This window comes from Loxodonta africana, chromosome 4 (genome assembly GCF_030014295.1).
Source record: "Loxodonta africana isolate mLoxAfr1 chromosome 4, mLoxAfr1.hap2, whole genome shotgun sequence".
Classification (NCBI taxonomy): domain Eukaryota; kingdom Metazoa; phylum Chordata; class Mammalia; order Proboscidea; family Elephantidae; genus Loxodonta; species Loxodonta africana.
In genome coordinates this window covers 151697257-151705442 of record NC_087345.1, presented here as the reverse complement: position 1 = coordinate 151705442, position 8186 = coordinate 151697257, and positions in this window count along the sequence as shown.

Genomic DNA, 8186 nt, shown 5'->3' with positions numbered 1-8186 from the left:
GCGCCTAAGAAGCTCTTCAACCAGGGGAAGATTGAGGACAAGGACCTTCTTCCAGAGTCAACAGAGAGAGAAAGCCTTCCCCTGGAGCTGACACCCTGAATTTGACATGTAACCTACTAGACTGTGAGACAATAAATTTCTCTTTGTTAAAGCCATCTACTTGTGGTATTTCTGTAATAGCAATACTAGATAACTAAAACAGAATTATAATAGATATTAAATGGAATAGATAATAATATGTAATAGATAACCCAGAAAAGGATAGTATAGGTATATTTTAATATGTGATAAAAGGGTCATTGCAAATAAGTGAAAAAGGAATGGATTGTCAATAATGGAATTGAGAAAACTAGTAATTTAAAAAAAATAATCAAAATAAGCCCTTACCTTTCATTATATGCCAAAAGAAATTTAAAACATTAAACAATTTTAAAACTAGGTGGGAATTTACGCATATTTATGTAACTTCAAGATGGGGGAAAAAAGAAATGGAAAAATCATAAAGGGAACAATCATTAGACCAGATTACACAAAATTTTTCAGTTCTGTGGTGCAGTGTGTTTCTCATATGTGACATTTCTGGCTCTGAGTTTGCAATTCTCCCAAGATGATTGGTTGGCTTGCAATTCACCTGAAGTGATTGTTCACTTTGCTATTCTCCTAAGTGGCTTTCAAGGATTGGTCAGTTTGCTACTCGCTTAAGGGATTGATTGATTTAAGATCCTGCTAGGAAAGCCACGCCTTGAAACTGACAATGAGTTTTCCTATGTAAGCACCAATCTCACAGAGGTTTGTGGGGACTACCTGATCAACAAGAACCTGGAGAGGAGCTTGTCCTTTGGTCCCAGAGTCCCTGTGCTGAGAACCTCCTAAAACCAAATAAAAAAGCTGTGATATGTGTCAAGGGCTGTCACACTAAACTGTTAACACTGAAATCCCAGAGCGGCCCAGCAGAATAGAAGACTGGTGTGGCACAAGTGGTGAAAACCATGAGCCTGCAGCCAGCAAGAGTGCACAAGTCAGCCCACAGGGCAGAAGGTGGTTGTGGATGAGTTGGCCCACGAAGCAGAGCTGGGCATCTCTGGGCAGGAGGTCACCAACAGAGCTGGATGCCCTGTAATGAGGAAGCAGCCACAGTCCAGTTCCGTGCAGGCAGACTCCCGAGCAAAGCAAGGGGCAGGGCAGTGTAGGGTCCGAACTGTCCTGACTTTGGCAGTGGTGGACACCCCGGTTGTGCTGAGAGCTGTAACTCTAAGGCCAAGAGGGGGCTAGTCTTAAGAGCCAAGAAAGGGGCTCTCTTGAGGGCTGAGAGGTTAACCACAGAGGCTTGGTCATACACCATATGGGCTTGCCTGTAAAACAGTTTTGCCTCAAGAGCTGTTGTAATGATGGTCTAACCCTGGCACTGCTCCAGGGTTGTGCTAAAGCTGTTGGTTGAGAGCTGGACCATAAGCACAGATCTTCAAAGCCAGCAAAGAAATGCCACAGAGACAGAGAATGAACACAGCTGCGCCACATCTGACCTGAACTGCCAACACACTTGCTGAGAGAGAAAGAGACACCTGTTGACACCTGATCCATGGCATGCCTACCTAGTGACACAGAAATGGACATGGGTAATTTGGGAAGGGTGAGCAGTTCCCCTTTTAGACATAAGCAGGTTCCTCCCCTGTGGTGCTAAGGGTACTTGGAGGGGTGGAGGGGACTAGTTCAACTCAAATCTATTCGTATTGTTTATTCGTATTGTTTACTGGTTGCTTCCTGTAAGTAATCTGTTCCTGTTGTTTACCATCTACAAATAATAATAAAACCAAACTCATTGACATCAAGTCGATTCTGACTCATAGCGACCTTATAGGACAGAGTAGAGCTGCCCCATAAGATTTCTCAAGTGGCTGGTGGATTCCAACTGCTGACCTTTTGGTTAACAGCCAAGCTTTAATCCATTGCGCCACCAGAACTCCGTAAATAATAATAATGGCTTTCAACTGTTAACACTTTGTAAAGTATCTTTGTGTGTATGACCCAACTGGATAGGATAGTAGAGTCCTTATACTAGCAGTCTCATGATTGCTTGGGATTTGGAGTACAACCTGGGTGTATGTACATGCATACATGTACATACACAAATCCTGACAACAAAATTTAAATTTTAAAATATTAAAATTGTTTTGAAAATATTTTTTAAAAAGAGAAGAGACTACAAAACCATAACAAATCTGACAGTAAATCATATCCTTAATTCAAGAGTATACACAAATTGATAAGAAAATTGAGATCTGAATGGAAAATTTTCATCAAAGAGGAAATAAAAATTTTAAAAATGGCTGAAAGCAGAGAACACCAGAAAGATGTTTACCTGTATTTTATTGACTACTCAAAGGCATTCGACTGTGTAAATATAACAAATTAGTGGTAACATTGCAAAAAATGGGAATTCCAGAACACTTAATTGTGCTCATTCGGAACTTGTACATAGACCAAAAGGCGGTCGTTCAAATAAAACAAGGGATACTGCGTGGTTTAAAGTCAGGAAAAGTGTGTGTCAGGGTTGTATCCTTTCACCGTACTTATTCAATCTGTATGCTAAGCAAATAATCCTAGGAGCTGGACTATAGAAGAAGAACGGGGCCTCAGGATTGGAGGAAGACTCATTAACGACCTGTAATATGCAAATGGCACAACCTTGCTTGCAGAAAATGAAGAGGACTTGAAGCACTTATTGATGAAAATCAACGACCACAGCCTTCAGCATGGATTACACCTCAACATAAAGAAAACAAAAATCCTCACAACTGGAGCAATAAGCAATATCATGATAAACAGAGAAAAAATTGAAGTTGTCAAGGATTTCATTTTACTTGGATCCACAATCGGCACCCATGGAAGCAGCAGTTGAGAAGTCAAACAACATATTGTGTTGGGCAAATCTGCTGCAAAAGACCTCTTTACATTCTTAAAAAACAAAGATGTCACCTTGAGGACTAAGGTGTACGTGACCCAAGCCAGAGTGTTTTCAATCGCCTCATATGCATTCGAAAGCTGGACAATGAATAAGGAAGACCTAAGAAGAATTGATGTGTTTGAAATAAGGTGCTGGCGAAGAATATTGAATATACCAAGAACTTCCAGAAGAATGAACAAATCTGTTTTGGAAGAAGTACAGCCAGAATGCTCCTTAAAAGCAAGGATGACGAGACTTTGTCTCACATGCTTTGGATATATTATCAAGAGGTTCCGGTCCCTGGAGGAGGACATTATGCTTGGTAAAGTACAGGGTTAGTGAAAATAGGAAGACCCTCAATGAGATGGATTAACACAGTGGCTGCAACAATGGGCTCAAACACAGCAATGATTGTGAGGATGGCACAGGGCTGGGCAGTGTTTTTCATTCTGTTTTACATAGGATCTGTAAGAGTCGTAACTGATTTGACCTAACAATAATGGTACTAACTATATATATGTGTGTGTGTGTGTGTGTGTGTGTACACGGATATACACACATATACATGTATATATACACGTATATGTATGTGTATGTATATATGCACGTGCATGTGTAATTGCATTTTAAAGTGAGCTATCTAGCAATTTCAAAAATAAATTTAAAACAGTGTCACCTATTAATTAGAAAACATTTTATTCTAATATTCAGTATTAGCAGGAATGCAAAGAATGTGCAATTTTATGTACTGTTAGTGGGAACATAAGCTGATATAACTTTACTGGAGAGCAGTTTTGTGAAACATTTCAAAAGACTTAAAAATGTGTATATTCTGTGACCTTATAGTTCCATTTCTAGGGCTTCTATAGCAATAATCAGAAATAACCACAAACGTTTTGGCATAAAAACATAAACTGTCTCCTTTTTAATGATGTTATAAAATTAAAAGCAATCAAAATATCCAAAATTAGGTGAAAGTTTAAAAACATATTATGCAGCTATTGAAAATGAACAATTTTTCATGAACACAAGAAACTGCCTAAATATATTGTTATGGGGGGGAAGAGAACATTACAGAATAGTATATAAGTTACTATTTCAGCTATAGAAAACGCATACATATGGAAAAACCAGAAAGAAATATATCAAAATCTGTTACTCTTTCTGGCTATAATTATGGTGATTCAGAGCCAAGTTTTTTTGCTGTCAGTATAAATTTTTCTATACATTACTTTTGTGATCAACACAAACAAAATTTTTTTTATACATTACTTTTGTGATCAGCACAAACAAATGTTATTTTTTAGACGAGATAATAAATGCCAATGTGCATAGCATAGAGTCTGGCTTATATCAAACATTTAATAAATATTTGATAGATGGATGGAAGGAAGAAGGAAAAATGATTGAGGCATTTCAAGGGTAACATGAAGGTGAAGTTTCCTGATTTAACAAAAAAGAAATAATCTACTTCTACAGATGAGGAAATTACAGCTTGGAGTTGGTTTTTTTTTGGGGGGGGGGGAGTAGGGAGTGACAAGTTTAGAGAAAAACTATTAAAATATGATAATAAAATGGTTCCACACTTCCTGAAAGCAAATGTATGGCATGCCACCTTGTCCGTATTTTAGGTCAACATTTTAAAAGAGATAAAATAGGAAAGAAAACAGTAAATAAGTTATATTTAAATTTAATGATAAGAACTCTAGAGGAGCAGCAAGACGCCAAAAGATTCCTGGTGAAAAACAAATGTTCTTTGTTTTTCAACAAGTAACGGAGGCCCAGACAGGAATAGAGTTTATGGTGCCCATTCATTCTTCATTCAGAAAAATATTTGCACCCTATTACGTGCCAAGTGTTACGATGGGCAAGGTCTAGGAGATAAAACTGAACAACATAGACAAGCTCCATGTCTACATGGAATTTACGGTTGCCATGAATTAGAATCAACTCGACAGCAACTAACAACAACAGGGATTGGGGAAGATACGGACGAGAATCAGACGATAAACCTTTTATTCACTAATAATCATCATTTAATAGTTTTTCTCGAAACTTGTCACTCCTCCCCTCCCCCCCCCCCAAAAAATAAAAACACAACTCCAGGCTGTAATTTCCTTATCTGTAGAAGTAGATTATTTCTTTTTTGTTAAATCAGGAAACTTCACCTTCATGTTACCCTTGAAATGCCTCAATCATTTTTCCTTCTTCCTTCCATGCATCTATTAAATACCTGTTAAATGTTTGATATAAGCCAGACTCTATGCTATGCACATTGGCATTTATTATCTATTCACTATTATTAGTGAATAACAGGCTCATCAAATAGATAATATAGGTGATTCTGTAAATAAAGACAACAGGTAGGGTGCACTACATCCCCTCAGAGATAAAGCTTGAGGAGAAATTAAGGTAAAAATAAGGCTAAAGACAACTTATTTTGCATCTACTGATCTCTGGCTAGTTTTCAGTTTATAGATGGAGTATGTAAAGCTGATAAGATATGAAAATGGTTTGGGGAATCTTTGGTGCCTGTGGTGGCTGGAGAGATTTCTGGGGCTCAGAGACTGAGGGGATAAGGCAGCTACTGAGGGAGAGACTTTTAAAGGGGTGTTTTAGAAAGTTTCCTATGCAAGGTGCCTTTGAACCTTCTCCATCTCCCCACTGAAACGTCAGTAAAACCTACATTCCTCATGAGTGCTTTTGGAGTTGAAATTTGCTTTTGAAGGTTTAAATATGGGTTGAAAAGGGCTTCAAGTCAAGTTATCAGGTAAGAGCGGTGACCCAGTGAGGCCCTACCCTGTTTGTGTTACCAACATAATGGGCGCCACGCTAGGAAGGAAATATGAGTGTTGTGGGTGGAATAATTGACAGCAATGGGTTTTTAGTTTGTATCTTAGTCACCTGGTGCTGCTATAACAGAAATACCACAAGTGGATGGCTTTAACAAAGAGAAGTTTACTCTCTCAGAGTCCAGTAGGCTAGAAGTCTGAATTCAGGGCACCAGCTCCAGGGGAAGGCTTTCTCTCTCTGTCAGCTCTGGAGGAAGGTCTTTGTCATCAGTCTTCCCTTGGTCTGGGAGCAACTCAGCGCAGGAAGCTCAGGTCCAAATGACACACTGTGCTCCCGGCGCTGCTTTCTTGGTGGTATGAGGTCTCCATGTCTCTCTGCTCGCTTCTCTCTTCTATATTTCAAAAGAGATTAGCTTAAGACACTACCTAATCTTGTAGACCTTATTAATATAATTGCAGCTAATCCATCTTATTACATCATAGTGTCAGGATTTACAACACATAGGGAAATCACATCAGAAGGTAAAATGGTAGAGAATCATACAAGGGAATCATGACCTAGTCAAGTTTACAGATATTTTCGAGGGACTTACGCATATGAAAACTGGACAGTGAATAAGGAAGACCGAAGAATTGACACCTCTGAATTGTGGTGTTGGTGAAGAATATTGAATATACCATGGACTGCCAAAAGAATGAACAAATCTGTCTTAGAAGTACAGCAGGAATGCTCCTTAGGAGCAAGGATGGCAAGACTGCATCTTACATACTTGGGACACGTTGTCAAGGGGAATCAGTCCCCTGAGAAGGACATCATGCTTGGCAGAGTACAGGGTCAGCGGAAAAGAGGAAGACCCTCAGTGAGATGGGTTGACACTGTGAATGCAACGATGAGCTCAAGCATAACAATGATTGTAAGGATGGCTCAGGACCAGGCAGTGTTTCATTCTGTTGTGCATAGGGTTGCTATGAGTCAGAACCGACTCGATGGCACCTACAACAACAACAACAATTCAATCCATGATAGTTTGTTTCATTAAGAAATTTAGAACTTGAAATAAAATAAGTTTGTCAAAGCATTGTCAATAAGGTTTCTTCCATTCTCTTCTTCACCAAATATTGCCACTTGGAAATACAAGTATAGCTCAGTGCTGAGTCTGGTCATGTCTAGGTGGCCGGAACAAGAATTGAGTGTGTGGGTCTGTAATGCAGAGGGGCAGGACTAGACTGACTACGCTAAGTGGCCAACTATCCTACTTGGTGGTTCCTCTATCCTGGCCCTCTAACTGCAATGCCAGGTAAAAAGCTTACTCAAAATTTGGAAAATGAGCATCCTTAAGTTTTGGGTCAGATTAGAGAGGAAGTTATGTCTTGGCTATCTTAGGCTAGGTCCTCTAGAGAAGCAAAACCAGTAAAGCATATAAATACATATAGAAAGAGATTTATATCAAAGAAATGGCTCACTTGATTGTAGATGCTGGAACGTCCCAAGTCTGCGGATTAGGATAGAGGCTTCTCCCAGTTCACATAGCCGCAGGGGCTGGCGAACCCAAGACTGGCAGGTTGGAGGGCAGGGCTCCACCCATGGGCTGTGAAGATCGATGAATCCCAAGATCGGCAGATAAGCTGATAGCTCAAGTCCCAAGAACTGGAAGTCAGAAGAACAGGAGGCAGTGCAGGATCCAGAGTGAGCAAAAAGCCAGAAAGTCTTTTTATATTCGGATGCAGGCCGAAGCCCCAAGGAAACTCCTTTTCAACTGATTGGCTACTTACAGCTGATCCCATTGTGGGAGTGATCACATATAAACACTGAGAATCATGGCCTAGCCAAGTTGACATAGAATCTTAACCATCACAGGTTACAACTGAATTGTATTGAAAATCTCAGACCTCAAACTTAGAAATCTGATATAATAAAATATTTTAACTGAAATGAGTTTAACAGAATTCAACTTAGCAAAGGGACAAAACTACAAATGCTGTTTCTTATCTCTGCTAAACACTCACCTGATTAGATAAGACCCACCCAATATAATCTTCCTTCTGATTAACTCAAAGCCAACTGGTTAGAGACTTTAAGTACATCTCCAAATTCTCTTTTGCCATGTAATGTAACAAAATTACAAAAACGATGTTCCAGCATATCCACAGGTTCTGCCTACACTTAAGGGAGAGGATTACACAAAGGTGCAATACCAGGGAAGTGGGAATCTTGGAGGCTATCTTAGAACTTGCCTACCACAAAAGAGAAGCAAGTAAGGAGTAGAGTTCTAAGACAATCACTCATGAAGATTGAGGATATTGGCATCTCATTCCCCAGCTGGACTCTTGGAAAGGTACAGACCCCGCAGTTACTCTCGGGCTACCGATGAGTTCAACCTGATAAGAGAGGTAATAAGCTGAATCTTATAGGGAGCATTCTGAGAGCCAAGGAGTATGGCACAATATCA